At 42.8% G+C, this 20,747-nt stretch overlaps 1 long non-coding RNA gene across 1 annotated transcript in view; it reads right to left on the reverse strand.

Annotated features, from left to right (window-relative positions):
* Window positions 1-8,652: 8,652 nt before the first annotated feature.
* Window positions 8,653-20,747, reverse strand: part of LOC148000943 (uncharacterized) — a 30,551-nt gene continuing 18,456 nt past the window's right edge. The window contains exon 4 of the long non-coding RNA XR_015638781.1: window positions 8,653-10,300. This is a non-coding gene — a long non-coding RNA (uncharacterized LOC148000943). The remainder of the gene's footprint in view (window positions 10,301-20,747) is intronic.

Here is a 20,747-nt window from a genome sequence, read left to right on the forward strand (position 1 = left end):
GCATTTTCAGACAACCCTGTAACTTTACCCTTTTTCTTTAGGTACCCTCTTCTGCCCTCCCTAAAGAGCCTCCCTTTCCCCATCTCCTCTGTCAGATCACTTGTACCTGTTACTCTCTTTTCCCCTTCTACCACCTTCCTCTGAATACACATAACTTCATACTTAGCATTCAGCCCCTCCCCTCAAAGAGACCCCGTGACTATTTTCCTAATCACATTGCTTCTACCCTGTTTTTCTTCTCTCTATGGCTCCCAACAACTCTATCCTGACAGTGGCCTGTCCTAATTACATGATCCTGCAGAAAGAAGATATGGGCTTGATTCTGAATATTTGGAGCTGGGAGGCTCCAATGAGAGAACACGAGACCTTTATCTTTCTCAGTGTGAGTTACCTCAGTAAATGCAATCTTTTTTGGTTCAATCCTTTTGGCTGCAGAGTTAATGGCTTGTATTTCTTTAGCACTGAATAGTATTCCAGGGTGTACATGTCCCACAGTCTCATTACCTAGCAATTGGTTGTAGGACATTTAGGTTGTTCTTCCGATCTAGCGATTGTGAATAGAGCAGCAATGGACACAGCCGAGCAGGGAGCTGAGAAGTGGATGTCAAGTCCTCCCGGCCTATATCAAAGAGTGGTATAGCTGGGTCCTATGAGAGATTTACTTTAGCTTTTGTGAGAATTCTCTCATTTCCACTGTGGCTGCATCAGTTTGCCTTCCCACCAACAGCGAATGAGGGTTTGTGTTACAACATATGTATATAAGTTTCCTGTATTTGGTGTTCATTTGTTTTTTAAAGGGAAAGAAAGGGCACGGAGTTGGATAGCTAATGAGATGGGGAGGAGGATCTAGGAGGAATTGGGAGAGAGGGAAAGTATGATCGGAATAGATTCTATGAAAAAAGTTAATAAAAAATCACACCAAAATATAAAACAAACTCTAAATAAATCAAATAACCTCCATTAATAAAATCATAATGTAGTCATCTCAATTGCCACCCACAAGTGTTTAATTGGTAATCATCATTTATTTACAACAAAGAAATAAATTCCTAATTAATAAAGACTGGAAGAAAATCACTTGGTGCTCGTAAAGGTCATGTACTAGACACAATGCAGTAGCGAAATGTCATTGAATTCACTGAAGTAAGCTCAAAGAACAATCTTTCCATTAAACAATGGACTGATGGTCCTGAAAGTTGTAATTCCTACAAAAGAAGTATATTATAGATACCTTTATCACAGATGACATAATGCAATATAAAGAAACCAAAATAATCTGTGTGTGTTGAATCACTAGCCTGCAATTCGATACTTTAAATGGGCATTTAATTATAAATAAGATAGCCCAAATGAACTTTCAAGATCCATAAAACAAAATTGAAGGCCAAAATACATAGCAATAATTTTTAAAATATTTGCAAGGCCAAAGCATAAACTATATAAAGCATTGCTAATAGGAGTCAAATATCTAATAAGTGGGAGGATGAGCCATGTCCATGAAGTACATGATGCAAAGACAGTACTACCAAGTCAGCAGTTTTCCTATTCCATTAATATTTGATAGAATAGCATACGCATATAGACTGTGAAGTATTACAAACATTTGCAGAACAGTGCTTTCCACTCTAGCGAGTATAAATGCAATATGGATATCCATTAGACAGGATCAACAACTGAACATGATTCAGAGAAAGAGTAAAAGGAATGTGTGAGTTAAAACGGCCATGTCTGGAGCACTCCAAAGCTGACATAAAGGCTCACAGCTGAGTGTACGACAGCCAAGCTAAGCAGATAAGAGAGAAGATGGGGCTCTGGGAAAACGTCAGTGTGAGAAGCCCAGCTGGCCCCTACCCACAGAAACACAGGCAAACAAGAGCATTGCTTGTCACATAGCCTTGCTTCTAATGCTAATTATATCAGACTGATGACTGCTACAAAGCCTTCACCTATTCCAGAAAGGATACCACTCCAAACCACCACAGAGTCAAGGGGCTTTGCAAGGGGTGGCCAAGAAAACCCCAGCCATGTATTGGTAACTGTTTCTAGTTACCAATGGATAGTTTACTTAGTAGCACCTAGATACCTCCTTCCAAGGCTGGAGACCAGCAACACTTGCAAGATTAACAACCCGCTATGCAGGTGCAGGCTAGAGGCCAATAAACAGCCCAGGGAAACATCAAACAGAGCAAATCAGAGAGGCACAGAGGGCTTCAAACTGTGACGGTTCCCCCAATAGGTGAGCAGCCCACGAATAGAGCATCATTGCCTCCCAAGGCGTGTGAGAAAAGGAGGAACAGAGTGTCGATGCTCCTAACTGTCTCGGTCCACAATAAGCCCAGAGAAACAACCAGTCTCAATAGAAATTACCTCAGCCTTTGTCCAGTTCCCGAAGTGAGTCATAAATCATCCCACACAGGTCGTTCCACTGGTTTTCCTCTCACGCTCCCTCCTGGTCACCGGAGTTACTCTTAACTTTTCCTTGATTTCTCTCCTGTGCTTAAATTTCCTTACTGAACTCTGCCTTTACTTTGCTATTTCCACGTGTGGCTGTGTCTTTTATTATCGGCAGCAGCTGAGACAAAAAAGTCACATATTAGGCAACTCGGTGAGTGGTTGCCTAAAGGGGATTTCATGGGCGAAAATCATCAGTGACTGCCCCTGTGCAGAGTCCTTTAGAGCAGTGATTCTCAACATGTGGGTCATGACCCTTTGGGGGAGGGCCAAACAACCCTTTCTCGGGGATCACCTAAGATCCATGGGGAAAGACAGGTCTTCACATTATAATTCATAATAGTAGCAAAATCACACTGATGAAGTAGTAATGAAAATTTTAGGCTTTGGGGTCACTACACATGAGAAACTGTTTTTTATGTAAATGTAATTTTTAAAAAAACCATCAAATAATTTTATTTAATACAAAAAATTTAAAAGACAAATACCCGAGTGCTTGCCAGCCGAGCCTAGGCCAAGAGCACACACACACAAAAAAAAATCTCTAAGTTTAAGATAGTAAGGGCCTATGGGAAAGACTTTTTTTTTCTTCCATTTTTTTTATTAAATTGGGTATTTCTTATTTACATTTCAAATGTTATTCCCTTTCCCAGTTTTCAGGCCAACATCCTCCTAACCCCTTCCCCTCCCCTTCTATAGGGGCTTCCCCTCCCCATCCTCCCCCAATTACCACTGCCCTCCCCCCAATAATCCCGTTCACTGGGGATCCAGCCTTGGCAGGACCAAGGGCTTCCCCTTCCACTGGTGCTCTTACTAGGATATTCAATGCTACCTATGAAGTTAGAGTCCAGGGTCAGTCCATGTATAGTCTTTGGGTAGTGGCTTAGTCCCTGGAAGCTCTGGTTGGTTGGCATTGTTGTACATATGGGGTCTCAAGCCCCTCCAGCCTTTTCAGTCCTTTCTCTGAGAAACTGTTTTAAAGGTCCACAGCAGTAGGAAGGTTGAGAACCATTACTTTAGAGGGATGGTGAAAATATTCTATAATTGGTCGTGCGGATGGTTGTACACTTCTGAATATATACCTTCAGCTCTGGAATTATTCGACTTATCCGGATGAATTAAATAATATATGATTCTTATCTGAACAGGCCTATCACATAAAACAGACAAAACCAAGCAGTATCAGAATATTTATTGTTCTTTTAGATCAGCCTTGATTCTCCATACCTTGAGCACAGTGGTGATAAATACTAGATGAAAAGTTCTAATATTGGCCTGATCTCCGGTATTTCTACTTTCTCTTCTCAACCCGAGCATTTTTCTTTTGTCGTGGACTGGCATTTAATGACTGCCGTTACCCGACTAGCTGGCACAAAGTAGGAGCATGACGAATATGCATTAACTGTGATCACATAGGCATCATGCATTGTTACGCTGTCACAACCAGGCTTTCCTGGTTCTACTCTTTTGGAAGATGAGGGATGAGAGTCAGTGTGATGTTAAATCTTACATACACTTTTATTGTTGGCTTATTTTACTCAAAATATTCTCTGGGAAACTAGAAGAACATTGACCTAGAGTTATTCAGAATCGCTGCATATAACCTCTCCTTGTCCTGGGATGGAAAAGCATCGGCTGCTGTACCCACCTGCTAGATCATTGCTCAGTGCCTAAACTGCCAAATCCCACGCCTGGTGATGAAGAACATGGGCTTGGAGTCGCTTTGGGCAACAAGAAACCAAGAAACACAGAATTGATTTGGTCCTCGTGAAAACATCAGAAAAATAATTTCGAATTCCCCAAACCTGCAAATAATCCAGTCTTTCTTAGAAGACAGTAGTAGCAGGAATCTCTCCACTGAAACTTTTTATTAAAGAGAGGAACCAGATCAAAACCAAATTACTTATTTTATTTATTTATATGCCAACTGTTGCCCCCTTCCCGGTCCCACTTCCCAGACTTCTTCACCGGATCACCCTCCCCTTGGTGCTCTCTCTCACCCCTGGGGCATCCCCTTCCCTGGGGCGTCAAGTCTCTCCAGGATTAGGCACATCCTCTCCCACAGAGGTGAGACGGGGCCGTTTTCTGCTGCACATGTGTCCGGGGCCACAGACAAGCCCGACATGCTCTTCGGTTCGTGGCTCAGTCTCTGGGAGCTCCCAGAGGCTCAGGTTAGTTGACACTGTCGGTCTTCCTATAGGGCTGCCATCCCCTTCAACTCCTGTAATCCTTTCCCTGTAACTCTTCCATAGGAGTCCCCAACCTCAATCCAATGGTTGGCTGTGAGAATTTGTATCTTTCTCAGTCAGAGGCTGGTAGACCTCTCAAAGACAGACATGCTAGGCTCCTGTCTGCAAGCACGACATAGCATTAGAAATGGTGTCAGGGTATGGTGCCCACCCATGGGATAGATCCCAAGTTGGGCCGGTCACTGGGCAGTCTTTTCCTTCATTCTCTGCTCCATTTTTGTTCCTCCATTTCTTTTAGACAAGAACCATTCTGTGTCCAAGTTTTTGAAGGTGGGTTAGTCACCCCATTCCTCCAGTGGGGAATCTACTGGAAGTGGACTCTTCAGATTCCATCGCGCCACTGTTGGGCATTTCAGCTAAGTTCACCCCATTGAGTTCTGCGAGTCTCTTACATCCCAGGTCTCTCGGACTTTCCAGAGGTTCTCCTCACCGCCCAACCGCCACCCCTCCACAGCTGCACATTTCCATTCCCTCTGGGCTTCTCTTCTGCCTCCCCTTACACCTGATCCTGCCCCTCTTCTCCTCACCCTCCCCTCTTCCACTCACGTCTCTGCCTCCCGTGAACAAAATAATCAAAAACAAATCTTGAGACTGAAACTGCACCCCTAGGTCTTGGTTCTCAGGAAGGGAATTCCCCGTGAACAGTCACCACCAGAGGGCGCTGCAAGCCTACGCTCCTTCGAGGAGAGCCAAGGTTGCCAGTGAGCACACAAAGAACTAATTTGAATCCTACAGTCACTCTATCATTTTAAAGGACTTCATGAACGACTTCACGGCTTCAAGTACGTAGGAAAGTTAATTGCCAAAGGCCAAAGTAAACAAGTGAGCCCAGCCCTTATTCAGGGAAAGTAAGGAGAGGAGCTAGATGTGGAAGTGCAGCCTCAGCTACTGGGAAACTAAGGTTCTGGTGACTTGAGGCCACGAAAGTTTTTAACAGATCATCTTTCTTTTCTTTTTTGTTTTCTTTCTGCAGTTTCCTTCATGTACGCAATGTACTGTGATTATATTCATTAGATCCCCATTATTTTTTGGTTAACCCCTTTCCTGTCTCACTGGCTACATCACTGAAGAAAAATCACACACATTCCAGCAAACATCGCCAGTGGTGGCTCCTCTAAAAAGTGAACGTGGGAATAGGATTCGAGGGCGCCATGAATTTGAGGAAGCCTGAGAAATATACTGGGACTTTGTCTAAAAAGAAAGAATGAATGAATGAAAGAAAGGAAGGAAGGAAGGAAGAAAGAAAGAAAGAAAGAAAGAGAGAGAGAGAGAGAAAGAAAGTCAGTCTTACTTGGATTGGAAGTGTAGTTCAGTGGTATAGCATTTGCCTAGCATTCAGCAAAACCATGAGTTCAATCCCCAGTTCGACAATCAATACAGCAAGCAGGTGATTAACATAAAGCTCAATTTTAAATAACCAAATATCGTTAGAGAGAATGAAGGAGTTCGATTTTGTAGGTGAGAGGAATGGTTTAAATTTATTCTTTCCCATATTTCTAGCCACCATTGAGAAACTAGACCAAGTATTTCTACCTCTCCTATCAAAGGGCATCATTGCATTTTCTTCTCAAAATATTGCCTTCCTGGCCCTTATTCCTTTCCTTTTCTCTTTACTATCTTCAGGGTACGCCACTGAAGGGTATGGCGAGAGATGGGAAGATATGTGTTAGAGAGGGGGATTCACAGACAAAGTCGTGGACAAGCAAATCACTGGTGTCTAAGACACGACCAGCAGGAACCAGCAATTCCAGCTAGAAGCAATAGGACCCAGACTCTATGGTAGGAGTCCACAAGGAGGCTGGTGCATCCAAGACCTTTTAGAATGGCTCACTTTACCGTTCTTCTGCCATACTGAGCACAGCAATAGTGTGCGCTTATGTTGCAAATTGTTTCATCTACAGCATAATTTTAACTGGTAATTTTGATGGGAAGAAGAAGTTGGCACCTCTAAAAGTTAAATTGTATATTTCTGCTTCTAGGACTTATGTATTGTTAATATAAATAGGAAGAGTTATGTTTTGTTAATATAAATAGGAAGTCTCTTCTTACCCTAACAGCACAGAGATCGACAGGATTTCCTGAAATGAAGAGCAATTCCGACCAGCTCAATGGAGCCCTAAACCATCGATTGTCAGTGAGTGCTTTGCCTTCTACATCAATAAGGGGTGCATAGTTTCCCTCCAAAGGGCTGGTGCATTCGAACTCAGCCTTGTTGAGTCTAGAACTTGAAAAGATCTCAACCGAAACTAAAATTGGGGATTATGTAGTGAAAACACTTCCGTCTTCTTTTAAACTCTATATTTAAACCTAAGAGGTGGAGATAAGCCCAACCGAGAAGTCCTTGACTGGAACCAACCACGAAGAAGGATCCTTAAGGCGGAGCAATGCTGGCAGCTGTGAGGTTGCTGCTTGAGGCCTCTGATCCTTACATCAGAAAACAGATTCTGAGCTCAGAACCCCAGACCATCCATTTGTTCTTAACTATGGAGTTTGTGAGTGGAATTGCTATTCTCCTGGCTTTGGGTACGTGTTCTGACTCTAAGGAAGGATGACTTTTGTTCCTAAAGACAATGAAGACACATCCGCTGCCTCCACTTCTCCCTCGGTGCTTTTCCAAACTGATGGGGAGACTTGATATCAGTGTGCTTGTCCCGTGAGTCTGAGCCTTGCAAGATGAGCCGCCGCATATCAGACTCACAGATTTATACATAAGGAGCTCTGAGTTCCTTGGGCTCAAGGAAAGTGGAAAGTGGGCAACTTATCCTTGACTGTGTGATTCTGCATAGCTAAGGATAAGATCAGCAATGTCCTCAGATCTGAGCAACACAGCTTTCAAGAGCAGAGCTCGGGAGAGGAGCTCTGGGGCTTTCGTGAGTCCACACCTCGGCACTCTGATATTTGAGAGCCCAAAGCTGATCTGTTGTTTCTTAACTCCTTAGGTATTGCGGGTGATGCTAAAACTACACAACCAGATTCAGTGGAAAGTACTGAGGAAGAAACGGTGCACTTGCCTTGTAGCCACGCCACGATCAGTGGAAATGAGTACATTCATTGGTACCGACAGGTTCCTCTTCAGAGTCCAGAATATGTGATTCATGGTCTACAACAAAATACATCTAACAGTATGGCCTTCCTGGCTATCGCCTCTGACAGAAAGTTGAGCACCTTGATCCTGCCTCGTGTCAGCCTGAGAGACACTGCTGTGTACCACTGTATCCTGAGAGTAGCACGCTGTGACAGACAGGGCTGCACCTGTGCAATATCTGCCTGATGGGGGAGGGGAAGCAGTGACAGCCACCTCAAGAGGCTTCTGCGCAGCCATGAGCAGCGGCTCACAGGAGACTGAGAAGACAGCGAGGAACCAAGAAGGGATGGTGAAAGGAATGCTGGCACAGAGCAAGAGCAGCTAATAGATGTGGAAGAATGGACCTACCTGCACGGTGGCTGATACCACAGCTTCTAGTCCTGCAGTAAAAAGGGGATGAGAACTTCTGGCTTTTTCTTGTAACAACAGCAACAAAAGTTAATTCCTGTGTAAATTTGAGTAAAAATGATAAGGAAATCCTTTTGGAGCCAGGGACGTGTCCAAGTTCTGGGGACCCATCACTCCATCCTTCTAACAACCCTGAAATGGAAAGAAGCCTTAGCATTCTTCCATTTTCTCTTAAGAAAAATTACAAGTGTTTTCTGCTCCCATATGTCATACAGCCCGAATAATCAGTTTTTGAAGCAGCAGATAGTTACTTCACTTTTAATCTGCACTGAAATATTTTCATTTTTACATAAAAGAATAAAAATTATTTTCATTACTACTCAAGTAAAAACTGACGTTCCCATCTCCATCCCTCTTCCTATTTAACTCCCATAATAACCAGTTTCAACAGTTTGAAATATATCCTGGTAATGACAGAAACTGAAGAGCAGCACATATTTTCTGATGTTTTTATATTTTCATATAATTGTCTGAGGAATACTCATACACGTATATTTCTTTTTGATATCCAAAAGTGACTTCATAGTGTATAAATAATGATTTCACTTGCTTGAATTAAACATTTCTATTTCTTCTTAAGTATAATAAACAGAATTGTAATTTTACACACACACACAGGATAGAGATAGATAGATAGATAGATAGATAGATAGATAGATAGATAGATAGATAGATAGATAGATAGATTTGCAGCTCAGTCTACCCTCAAACTAACAATCCTGCCTCAATCTCTTAAGTGCAGGAGTACAGGTACACACCATCATACTTGGTTAAAATATTCTTGTATTAAAGAGAACAATGGAGGAGTTAAGCATGGTTTAGAACTTGAAAAACAATACAAAGCATTTTATTAACAAGAAAAATGTCAGATAATCTCAATATATACAGGAATCATTTGACAACATTCAGTGTTGATTTTTCTTATTTAAAGTTTTTCATAAAGATTAGAGTGAACATTTTTTCTTTGAACTTTTGCCTTTTTTATTGGATATTTTATGTATTTACTTTTCAAATGTTATCCCCTTCCCCAGTTCCCCCCTCTTCAATCACCTTTCCACCTGCTTCTATGAGGATGCTCTCTCTCTCATGCACCCACTCCTAGCTCAGAACCCTGACATTCCCCTATACTGGGGAAATGAGCCTACACAGGAACAAGGGCTTCTCCTCCTACTGATGCCAGACAATGGCATCCTCTGCTACATATGGAGCCATGGGTCCCTCTATGTAGACTCTTTGGTTGGTGGTTTAATTCCTGGGAGCTCTGGAGTGGTCTGGTTGATTGATATTGTTGTTCTTCCTGTGGGGTTGCAGACCCCTTCAGATCCTTCAGTCCTTTCTCTGACTCTTCCATTGTGTCCCCATGATCCATCTGATGGTTGGCTGCAAGCATCCTCATCTGTATCAGTAGGGCTCTCGCAGAGCCTCTCAGGAGACATCTATATCAGGTTCCTGTCAGCAAGCACTTCTTGGCATCATCAATAGTGACTGGGTTTGGTGACTGCATATGAAATGGATCCCCAGTCTCTGAATGACCTTTCCTTCAGTCTCTTCTCCACTCTTTGTCCCTGTATTTCTTTATGTGGGTATTTTGTTTCCACTTCTAAGAAGGAATGAAGCATCCACACTTTGATCTTCCTTCTTGAGTTTCATGTGGTCTGTGAATTGTATCTTGGCTATTCTAAGCTTTGGGACTAATATCCATTTATCAATGAGTGCATACCATGTGTGTTCTTTTGTGATTGGGTTACCTGACTCAGGATGATATTTTCTAGTTCCATTCATTTGCCTAAAAATTTCATGAAGTCATTGTTTTTAATAGCTGAGTACTACTTCATTGTGTAAATGTACCACATTTTCTGTATCCATTCCTCTGTTGAAGGGTATCCCGGTTCTTTCCAACTTCTGGCTATTATAAATAAGGCTGCTATGAACATAGTGGAGCATGTGTCTTTGTTATATGTTAGAGCATCTTTTGGGTGTATGTCCAGGAGTGATATAGCTGGGTCTTCAGGTATCACTATGTCCAATTTTCTGAGGAACCTCCAGACTGATTTCCAGAGGGGTTGTGCCAGCTTGCAATTCCACCAACAGTGGAGGACTTGAAGTCCTAGAGAGAGCAATTAGACAACAAAAAGAGGTCAAAGGGATGCACATTGGAAAGAAAGAACTCAAAATATCACTATTTGCAGATAATATGATAGTATACTTAAGTGACCCCAAACATTCCACCGAGAACTACTAAGCCTGATAAACAACTTCAGCAAAGTGGTTGGATATAAAATTAACTCAAACAAATCAGTAGCCTTCCTCTACTCAAAGGATAAACAGGCTGAGAAAGAAATTAGAGAAATAACACCCTTCACAATAGTCACAAACAATATCAAATACCTTATGGGATGCTAACCAAGCAAGTGAAAAATTTGTATGACAGGAACTTCAAGTCTCTGAAGAAAGAAATCAAAGAAGATCTCAGAACATGAAAAGATCTCCAATGCTCATAGATTAGCAGGATGAATACAGTAAAAATGGCCATTTTACCAAAAGCAATCTAAAGATTCAATGCAATCCCCATCAAAATTCCAACTCAATTCTTCATACAGTTAGAAAGAGCAATTTGCAAATTCATTTAGAATAACAACAAATAAAAAAAAACCCAGGATAGCAAAAACTATAAAAGAACTTCTGGGGAAATAAATATCCCTGACCTCAAGGTGTATTACAGAGCAATAATGATAAAACAACAACAACAAAAACAAAACAAAACAAAACAAAAAAACTACATGGTATTGGTACAGAGACAGGCAGGTAGATCAGTGGAACAGAATTGAAGACCCAGAAATGAACCCACACACCTATGACCACTTGATCTTTGACAAAGGAGCTAAAACCATCCAGTGGAAAAAAGACAGAATTTTCAGCAAATGGTGCTGGTTCAACTGGAGGTCAGCATGTAGAAGAATGCAAATTGGTCCATTCTTATCACCCTTTACAAAGCTCAAGTCCCAGTGGATCCAGGACCTCCAGATAAAATTGGATACACTGAAACTAATAGAAGGAACGTGGGGAAGAGCCTCAAACACATGGGCACAGGGGAATTTTCCTGAACAGAACACCAATGGCTTATGCTCTAAGATCAAGAATCGCCAAATGGGACCTCATAAAATTACAAAGCTCCTGTAGGGCAAAGGACACTGTCATTAGCACAAAATGGCAACCAACAGATTGGGAAAAGTTTTTTTTTCCAATCCTACATCTGATATAGGGCTAATATCTAATATATACAAAGAACTCAAAAAGTTAGACTCCAGAGAACCAAATAATCCTATTAAAAATGGGGTACCCAGCTAAACAAGGAATTCTCAGCTGAGGAATCTCAAATGGCTGAGAAGCACCTAAAGAAATGTTCAACATCCTTAGTCATCAGGAAAAATGCAAATCAAAACAACCCTGAGATTCCACCTCACACCAGTCAGAATGGCTAGGATCAAAAGCGTAGGTGATAGCAGATGCTGGTGAGGATGTGGAGATAGAGTGAACATCATTCACCTGATAAGACAACTTCATACAATCTACAGTTCCATTGAAACTGATTGAGGTGAGTCTGAAGTCATTCAAGCCAGTCCCAGGAACGTGGGAGAGTTCTGTTCTCACCACTTGTATTGAGCATTGTCCTGGACGACTATGTTCAGTGCAATGAGACGAAAGGAAAATGAAACTCTTTTATAGGATAAAGAAAGGACTGTTTTGCAGACAACATGAATGCCATTAGTGATGTCCAGGGAGTAAGGAGGTAGAGAACATGGTAGCCAATACTCCTTGGCTCAACCCTCAAGTAGAGTAGAAGGGGAACTGTGTGACCCAAAATGCAGACTAGGGCTTAACCATGATATGGTGCAAGAAGTTGTTATAACCAGGAGATACTCAGCACATAAGCTGCTCAAACTGGAGAAAACGAGCAGTGGAAGATCCTGCCACAGCCTGGCCTGTGAGACTGTGACATGGGAGAGGATGTGTTCTGACTGCTATGGAGTCATCTCTCCTTAAGGCAAAGGCTACCTAATCTGAAACAACGTGAGATAAATAACCTGATGAACTCTGTTGTCAGGGCCTATAGGAACATTTAGACATCTCCATCTGAGGTCCCCATAAATAACCAGAAATATGAAACAATACTATAAACATAGGCACTGCTGATGAAACTGGAAGTAAGAGAAGCTGTATTTGATCCCTAGTTCCCTGGACCAGATAGAACTGTGTTCACAGACTTGCTTCAGGGGAGACTTTCAGACAGGGATGTAGCTTTTGTGGCTTTGTTGAGTCCCATTGTAGGAGGTGATCTTTCTGAAGTAGGAGCAGTTGTGGCAGATCCGGACTACATAGATAAGCCTGGAAATCAAGTTTGTAAAGTGATAATAAAACCATCGAGAGGAGACTTTAAAAAATTCAAAGCCATGAAAGAGATTCACCTGGATCCCTTGAAGACAAATGTGACAAGATATGCGGCAAGTCCATGCTCCTGAGGGGGGAAAAACTTTACAGAAAGTCAAATGCTATGCTGATGAGCTTCTGGAAGAATAAAGTCTGAGCGAGGGTTCACAGAAGGCATCAATGACAACACGGTTGAAATAAAAAAAGACTAAGTCTGTCCCCAGGGTGGACAGTCACGCCCACAGTGCAAGCTGTGTACATTACTCTCCCACAGCAGTTTGGTAAGGATGGAAATTGTTCATCCACTCTAGAGCTCCCACAGAAGCAAAGTGTGGCTGAGAAACACAATACAGATGGCTATAGCTGTAGCGCCTGTTCAGAGCATGCAAGACCGCAGGCTTCCATGGCACTAAAATATGGTGGGGGTTGGGGGGAACACTGGGGGAGTGATTATAGCTGTAGCGCCTGCTCAGAACCTGCCAGACCCAGAGCTCTCTTAGCACTCAGGTGTGTCTGAGAAAGAGATAATAACAGCAGCTTCAGCCCAGAACCTGTCAGACCCAAGTAACCAAATCAAGTGTCAAGTGCAAGATATCCCTTGGACCTGGGTCAGGTCAGTTTGAGCCAGATACACTAAACCCATTGGGGTGGAGAGATACACAGTGCCCCCATGAACACATCCCAGGGTAAGAGAGCAGGAATACTTATGAAAAAATGACTGTAGATTACGGAAGGCCAGATAAGCTAATACCTCCCATCCATACTCACGTACCAAATATTGAACCTTTAAGAAAATGATTGACACATGTGATAGAATTTTTTTCAGGTTGTATTGGACCTTACCAAGGGTTTACTTTATTAGTATCCTCTTGTGGCTGGGATCTCAAGACAATTTGTATTCACCTGGAGTGGTCAACAGTAGACCTTCAGAGTACTCTCGAGACTCACCTTTTCAGTCCCACTCTTCATGGGATGGTAACCAGGACCTTGCTTTTAATGGGAACATGGTTCAAACAGCAGTATAGTGTAAGAGTTATATGCGGAATATGCCTGATAGTTTTCAATGAGGCAGATACAGTCAACTAAGTCCTCCTGGTTACCAAAGGTTATCAGTCCTCTGGTGCCACTGGATTCATGTAAAGTCTGGTCACATGTGAACCAACATAGGTTGGAAAACCTGCTGTCCAAGTACTTGAGGCCTATTCCCAACTGTAGCCTCGGCAGAGAGGTGCTTTGACAGGTCGTGTGCACAAGTTGAATTGTCCCATAAGAGATTGCCAAGTAGAACCCTCCTGACAGAGAGGAATGCAACATTTCTGCCAGTAACCCCATTAAAAGCACATTGGGTCATCAAGTTAGACCTTGACAAAACCATTGCTTTGCCTATCATAGGTTTGCTTTCTGAAACCAATAGGTATATCCACATTGTGCACCACCCCCAAGAAAAGTCTGTCACACAAGAGCGTCCCTTACACAGGCAACCAGAGGTGTGAGTTAATGGGTGGGGCAGCCATGTTATGTTTAGAAGACAGCATTTCTCGGAGCTTGTCTCATGCTTCTACACTCTTTCCACCATGTTCACCGGGAGATTGGGAGATCGGGAGATGGGAAATTGACGTAGATGGCCCAAGTATACATGAGCATGTACACTCACTTATGCTCAGCCCTGTGGGGAGTCACGTGTGTCTGCATTAGCCACCACTCGGCAAAAAAGAAACGTCTCTGACCAAGGTTAAGAGCAGAATAAAGCTACATGTATAATGTAGGAATAAAGGACATAGTTTGACAGTATGACCATTTAGTGAAATAACGCCAATAACTCCACCCACCTCCACCCACAGCCTATGGTTCCGTCCATTTGTGGGCTTTTGATAAGGTTTACAGTACCAGATACGAAATCTCTCCTATGGGAAAGCAAGCCAGCAGGGAGTTTCCTAATCAATGTTCTGCAACAAGTGGACAGTACTTTTCCAAAATAGAGTCTTAACATTTAGATCTAGTAGGTAACCAAGAGCAACAGCGATAGCTGGTGCTGTTTTGAATGCCTCTGGGGCTTCCCTGACCAGTCACTCATAGGAAAGTATCTCGTGCCTGGGGCTGAGATTTTAATTACCTATGTCTTCTGAGAGCAACACTGTCCAACCATGCAGAGAACTAATGACCAAACTCACTTTCTATGTTACAGACATGCATATTAGCTTGCGAACAGTAAATTTCCATTAGACTTATTCACATACATTGAGTTTTAGCTAACCCACCTCTCCTCCCTAGCTCCTTTTCCCCAGCTCCACTTAAAGCTTTAACACACAGTATCCCCCATTTCCTTCATACCACCTGTTATAACCCATTCTAATTATATTTTCTTTACCTGGGTTGCTAGAATGTAAGGTTTGTGTCATAGGAATTAAACGTACCAAAAAAAAAAAAAAAAAATCCTCATTACTGAACGTTTTTCAGTCTAGCCAAAAGGTGGCAGTGTTTTAAAAGGTATCTGGATTATATCTCTGGGGTGCTGAGCAGAGAAGGAGGTAGTCTGAGGCGGTATCTTTCCTGAGCTCAGCAGCCACTCCAGCAGAAACGCATTCAGAGAAATCTGACTCTGTTGCACTCACCAGGGCCAAGCGATGGGGATGCTCCTTCAAGTGCTTGTTGGGCTATTGATGTTTCCGGCTGTCTGTGAGTACACATTTCATTTGGAAAAGTGGCAAAGTGAGGGTGACCTCCTGAGGGCCTCTCTGTCCTGGGGTAGAGGCTTTTCAGAACACACACGCGCGCGCGCGCACACACACACACACACACACACACACACACACACACACGCACACATACACGCGCGCGCGCACGCCAGACCATAATGTAGGTTGATATAATGATGCTGTTATTTGGGAAACGTGGAGTGGGGCGGGCAGGGGTATTCACCATCTCTACTACAGCCAGTAAGATTTCATTACTGCGTTTTGTGTTCTCTTTTTATTGCCTTGTTGTACAGGGGTCAACACCCAAAAGTTGCAGCAGAGTCCTCAGTCTCTGACAATCCAAGAAGGAGATGAACTCACCATGAGCTGCAACTCATCGTCGTCTTTATATGCCTTACACTGGTACAGGCAGGGGAGGGATGGCGGTCCCATCTTCTTGGTGACATTACAGAAAGGAGGCGATGAGAAACGCAAGGACAAAATAACTGCTAAACTGGATAAGAAAATGCGGCAAAGTTTCTTGAGTATCCAAGCCTCCCAGCCCAGCCACGCAGGCACTTACCTCTGTGCAGGGAGCGCACAGTGGTCTATAGACTGCCGCGGGCTGTCTCCAAACCTGCAGCTGGGCCACAGCTGCTCTGACACAGGGCCCCTGAGGCAGGACTAGAGCACTTGCCAAAATGAGAGACTCGAGGGTGCAGTTGTCTCCCTACATAGCAGGTACAGCTGTCTCGTCCCATCGGAGGAGTGGGCATGATGCAGTGGAAAGCTGTGTGTTTAGTTAGCATTTAAAAGGACTTTTTTTTTACCAGTAATGTTGCTTTTCAGTGGGTAAAACCTCAAGCTGTTCAAATTTTCAAATACACAAATGGCACGAATTGCAATAATTTAAACATATGCGCAAATCCCATGCCTCATTGTTCCGAGGAAGGCGCTTCCCTCCTGCTGTTTAACCTACCTTACTAACAGAAACTCTGAGCCGTTCCCTATGCCTTTGGGAACATGCTAAGACTATTTCACGACTCTTGGCAAGGCAGTACTGTTAGAGAGAAGACTCATTACAGGCAGAAGTTCTTTCAACATTTACATGGTGAATACAGAAATTACCCAACTGATCGAAAGACAGATGAATAGCGACCTCACCGGCCTTAGCCTGCCCCGCTAGTCTCATTCGCATTCCATTCTCTGGATTTCCCCGAGCACATGGAACTAGACGATCTTCCTACTTTGCTTCAATACGAAAAGGAGCAACAGCTTCCTTCATCTACTCGCTCCACACCTCTTAGACTGCTGAGCCTGTTCCAAAGCACTGACCTAAGTCGAGCAAAGGCGGTAGGCTAGAGGGAAAGAGTTCTTGTACCTCTTGAAGATGCTAAAATGCTCAAGCAAGGAAGGAAGCAGGCCTGATGGTTGCAGAGTATGTGAGGGCCAACCAAGACCTATGCATTTCTAAGGTTTCATTTTCCCCTTATAAAACTGACACAATCATACTATTTCGCTCATGCGAATTACATGTTAAGCAACGGATACATTATCTACACTTCACTTAATAGTTAGAATAATATTTTCTTTTTCTTTTGTTTTCCTTTTTTTTCCAGTATAAAGCTTTGAGGAAGGGGACAAGGGACAGGACCCATCCTTGGCAGCCACTTTCCTTAAGGTGCTGATACCTGTTACCCCATGGTATAAATGTGCATCCCTTCTACTTGTCCTTGGAGACCTTGAGCAGCTCCAAGGCATACAAAGTGCATACATCTAGAATCACACAACGGAGCCTCTGCTTGCGGACTTTCTCCATCACTTTGTGACCACTATCAAGGCGCTGGGGCAGCACAAGGCAATGGCTACTCTTCTTTGATGGCAGCAGAGGCAGGAAGGACCTAAAAATAATATTTACACCGTTAATAAAATGGCAGTCTCAAATTGACCAAAATTCTCCAGATAATATTTTCCGAAACTGATCAACATGGTTCCAATCTACTTGTGGGGGTCTCTGTTCCTCAGATTCAGAGAAGGAAATAGAATGTTCCTGCTCTCAGAAATTGCCTAGTGATAGGGCTTTAAGGAAAGTTGTGTATAAAGTGGAAATCATTTTTTATGTTGGCTAAAGCCAGCACAATTAACATATATTCTGTGTGCAGTGTTTGCTTTGATTTTTCTTTGTTTTGGTAATAATGTTTGCTGGTTTGTTTTGGGTTTTATGTGTGTTTAGCAAATGCTCTACCACTGAGGTACAATGTCAGCATGAATGTTTTCTGCTTTAATTTTTTTAAAAACAAAAAGAGATGTTAGCATGCTGAGAAGATGGCTCATTCAGTTAAAGTGCTGTCCCCACATACATGAGGGGACACATCAGTACCCTGGTAAAAAGTTAAGAAGGCAACCTCAAGGGGGGAGAAAGGGAGGAAGAGGGGAGGTAAAGGGGATGGGGGTGGAGGGAGAGGGGTACATGATCTGGTATTGGGTCTGGGAAAAGGACTGAAGCCCTAAGGACCAGCAGAAAGAGTGAAAACAGGTGACCTCAGGAGGAAGGAGGTTGGGAGGACCCTCTAGAATGTACCAGAGTCCTGGGCAGGGAGAGACTCTCAGGACTCAAAATGGGGAACCCAAGATAAAATGCCCTACAGTGGGGAAAGGGAACTTATTGAATCCACCTCTAGCAGAAACACAGGGCATCAAGTGAGGAATGGGGTTGCTATCCCACAGCCAAAGGTCTGACCCATAATTGTTCCTGTCTGAAAGAAATGCAGGAATGGAAATGGAGAAGAGCCTGAGGAAAAGAAGGTCCAGCGACAGGCCCAAAGTGGGATCCAACTCAAGGGGAGGCTCCAAGACCTGACACCATCACTGAGGCTATGGAGCACTCACAGAAAGGGACCTATCAGGACTGCCCTCCAAAGGACCTAACAAGCAGCTGAAAGAGTCAGATGCAGATATGTATACCCAACCAATGAACAGAGGCTGCCAACTATTCATCTGACAGGCACTTGACATCTAAAATAGATTAAAATAAATAAATAAATAAATAAATAAATAAATAAATAAATAAAAAACTCAAGAGAATAAAAAACTAAAATAATACAATCAGTAAGTGGCTAAATGAATTGAACAGACAGCTTCAACCAAAAAGAAATGTGTGTCTTTGTGGTAAGGTACTTACTTAAGCATGCAAGGTTCTTGGTTTGATTCTCAAAACAGAAGGGAAAGAGAAGGAAAAGGAGAAAGGACCAAGATGCCACATCAATATCATCCTTTAAAAGAGAGACCCTGCGAGTCTCTGTTTTAATGGATGAGGTTGTGATAGTATTCAAGGTTTCATTTTCTTCTGTGAAAAAAGCTAGAATGAACAAACTGCTGTGTTAAAAGTCAGCACCAGCCTCCTGTCAGCCTGTTTGCCTTCTCTGTCCCTGTTGGAGTCTTCTCTTTCTGTGTTGGTCTCTGCTTTTCCTGATATGAGAGTTTTAAATGTCTAGTGGTCCTGGGGCAGCCATGCATCCTTAATGAGTTATAAATCTGAGAAATATGATTTGCATTCCTATTTTCAAATACCTGCCCACTTCACTCTCAACTAAACCTAGTTTCCAGATTCAGGCCCCTTTTCCTGTAGAACATAAGCTTGCTTCCGTAAAGTGTAGCTCTGCTTTCTCCTGCAACATGACTCATCCTTCATGCTTTCTGGGTGAAGACCACTGTGCAGCCCTTCACCTCCATCTTCTGTGGTAGCAACTGTCCTCATTATTATCAAGGCTGTCAGAGGGTCCACGTTTCTGTTGGAACTCTGTTCCATATGCCTGCATAATCTGACTCTGGCAAGTGAGTCCAGCCCCATCCCTCTCCCCAATCATCTCACACTCCCACATCCCTTGTTTATTCTGTAGAACTTCAAACCACATGTTGTCAAAACTGCCACCTTGGTGTCACTAATCACAGAAAGGAGCATGAGAAAAATACTTTTCTATGTGCATGGCTTCCCAGAGATAAGTTAAGTTGTTCCTGGACAGTTTCTTCTCTCCCTCATGTCTGTATAGTTCTCTCACATGCCCGGGGTACTTGGTGAGTGTGCTCATTAAAGAACTGGGGAGAAACGAGATTAGTGAAAGAAACTGAAAGCAGGATCAAAATTAAATGTCTAGACATAGAAGGCAGTTTATTAATAACTAGCTTTCTGGATTAGTGCTAACCCCCAAGGAAGCATCCAATGAGCAAATGGGTTAGCTGATATGTAGAATATGTTGTTTTTAAATGCCATGATAGTAATTAAATGGTGTTTCCCTAAGCCTAATTGCATTTCTTGAAACAGAAAACCCATTTGAGAAAGAATTTCTTCTTAAGGAGATGCTTCTTGAAGATCTGTTACCAATCCTCTGGACACAACTAATGTGTAAGTCTTGGGGGCTTCCTCTTCCTCCACAGGGAATTCTGAAGCAGAAGAAACTCTATTTGGTTGGGAATGAGATGAGGTTTTTACCCAAGTCTAGAAAAGACACAAGAGGAAAGCCGGAGGAGAAGAAAGAGAAGGAAAGGTACAACAGAGAACTGAGGACTTCTGGGATACGGTGTCCTCCATGTGTCTGAGAAAGGTGATCTAAAGCCAACTGAACTGCTTTCTGTGTCTTTCCATCTAGTGGTGTGTGGTCAACTTCTGAGCTAGGGTGCTTAGTACATAGCCATCCCACACAGAGAGGATGCCCCCATGGGCTGCAATTCCTCGAGTATGCTTAACAGATTTCTGTGGTCCAAGAAAAACCCTAAAGAAGGCCTGGCCCTCTTGGTAGCTTTATTTAAGACTTGTGAATTGGTCAGAAATGGGAAAGTGACTGCAGTGTTTTCGGGAACAAGGACAACTATCTAGCCTTGGAACCTGCTGATACAAGAAATTATTTCTGGGCAGGACAGCACCGTGCTCGCCAGATAGCTGCAGCCTGTATCAAACCTGCATCTGGGATTCCAGTCACACTGCTCCCTCTAGCCCCATCTCCATCTCTGTGAAATGTGATGATGTGTGTGTACCCACTGTTCCAGTGCTCAGACCTCTCATTTACCCAAGGGTCTGTCCTCAAAGGATGTGTCCTGTGACTAGTGAACTTCCCTTGCTGACTCCTTTGAAATGTATAGAATAGATTTCTTTTTTGTCAAAATAGACAGAGAATTGACCAATATACAATTATAGTACAAGATTTACTATATCTTGTTTAAAAATAAATAGATATAATTGAGGTAGAAATGAGAGTTCAGTTACAAACTCATGTACTTGCTGCTAAATAAAGTTCAAGACCATGAATCAGAAAAGAATAGCCTTTTCAGCAAATCCTGCTGAGGCCATTGGAAAGCCACATGAAGAGGCCTAGATGTCCTCCCCAAGTGAGTACAAAACTTAACTCAAATGCATCAGAATGTTACTGTAAAAGCTAAAACTATAAAAGCTTAGTA

Source organism: Rattus norvegicus, chromosome 15, assembly GCF_021556685.1.
Source record: "Rattus norvegicus strain SHRSP/BbbUtx chromosome 15, alternate assembly SHRSP_T2T, whole genome shotgun sequence".
Lineage (NCBI taxonomy): Eukaryota > Metazoa > Chordata > Mammalia > Rodentia > Muridae > Rattus > Rattus norvegicus.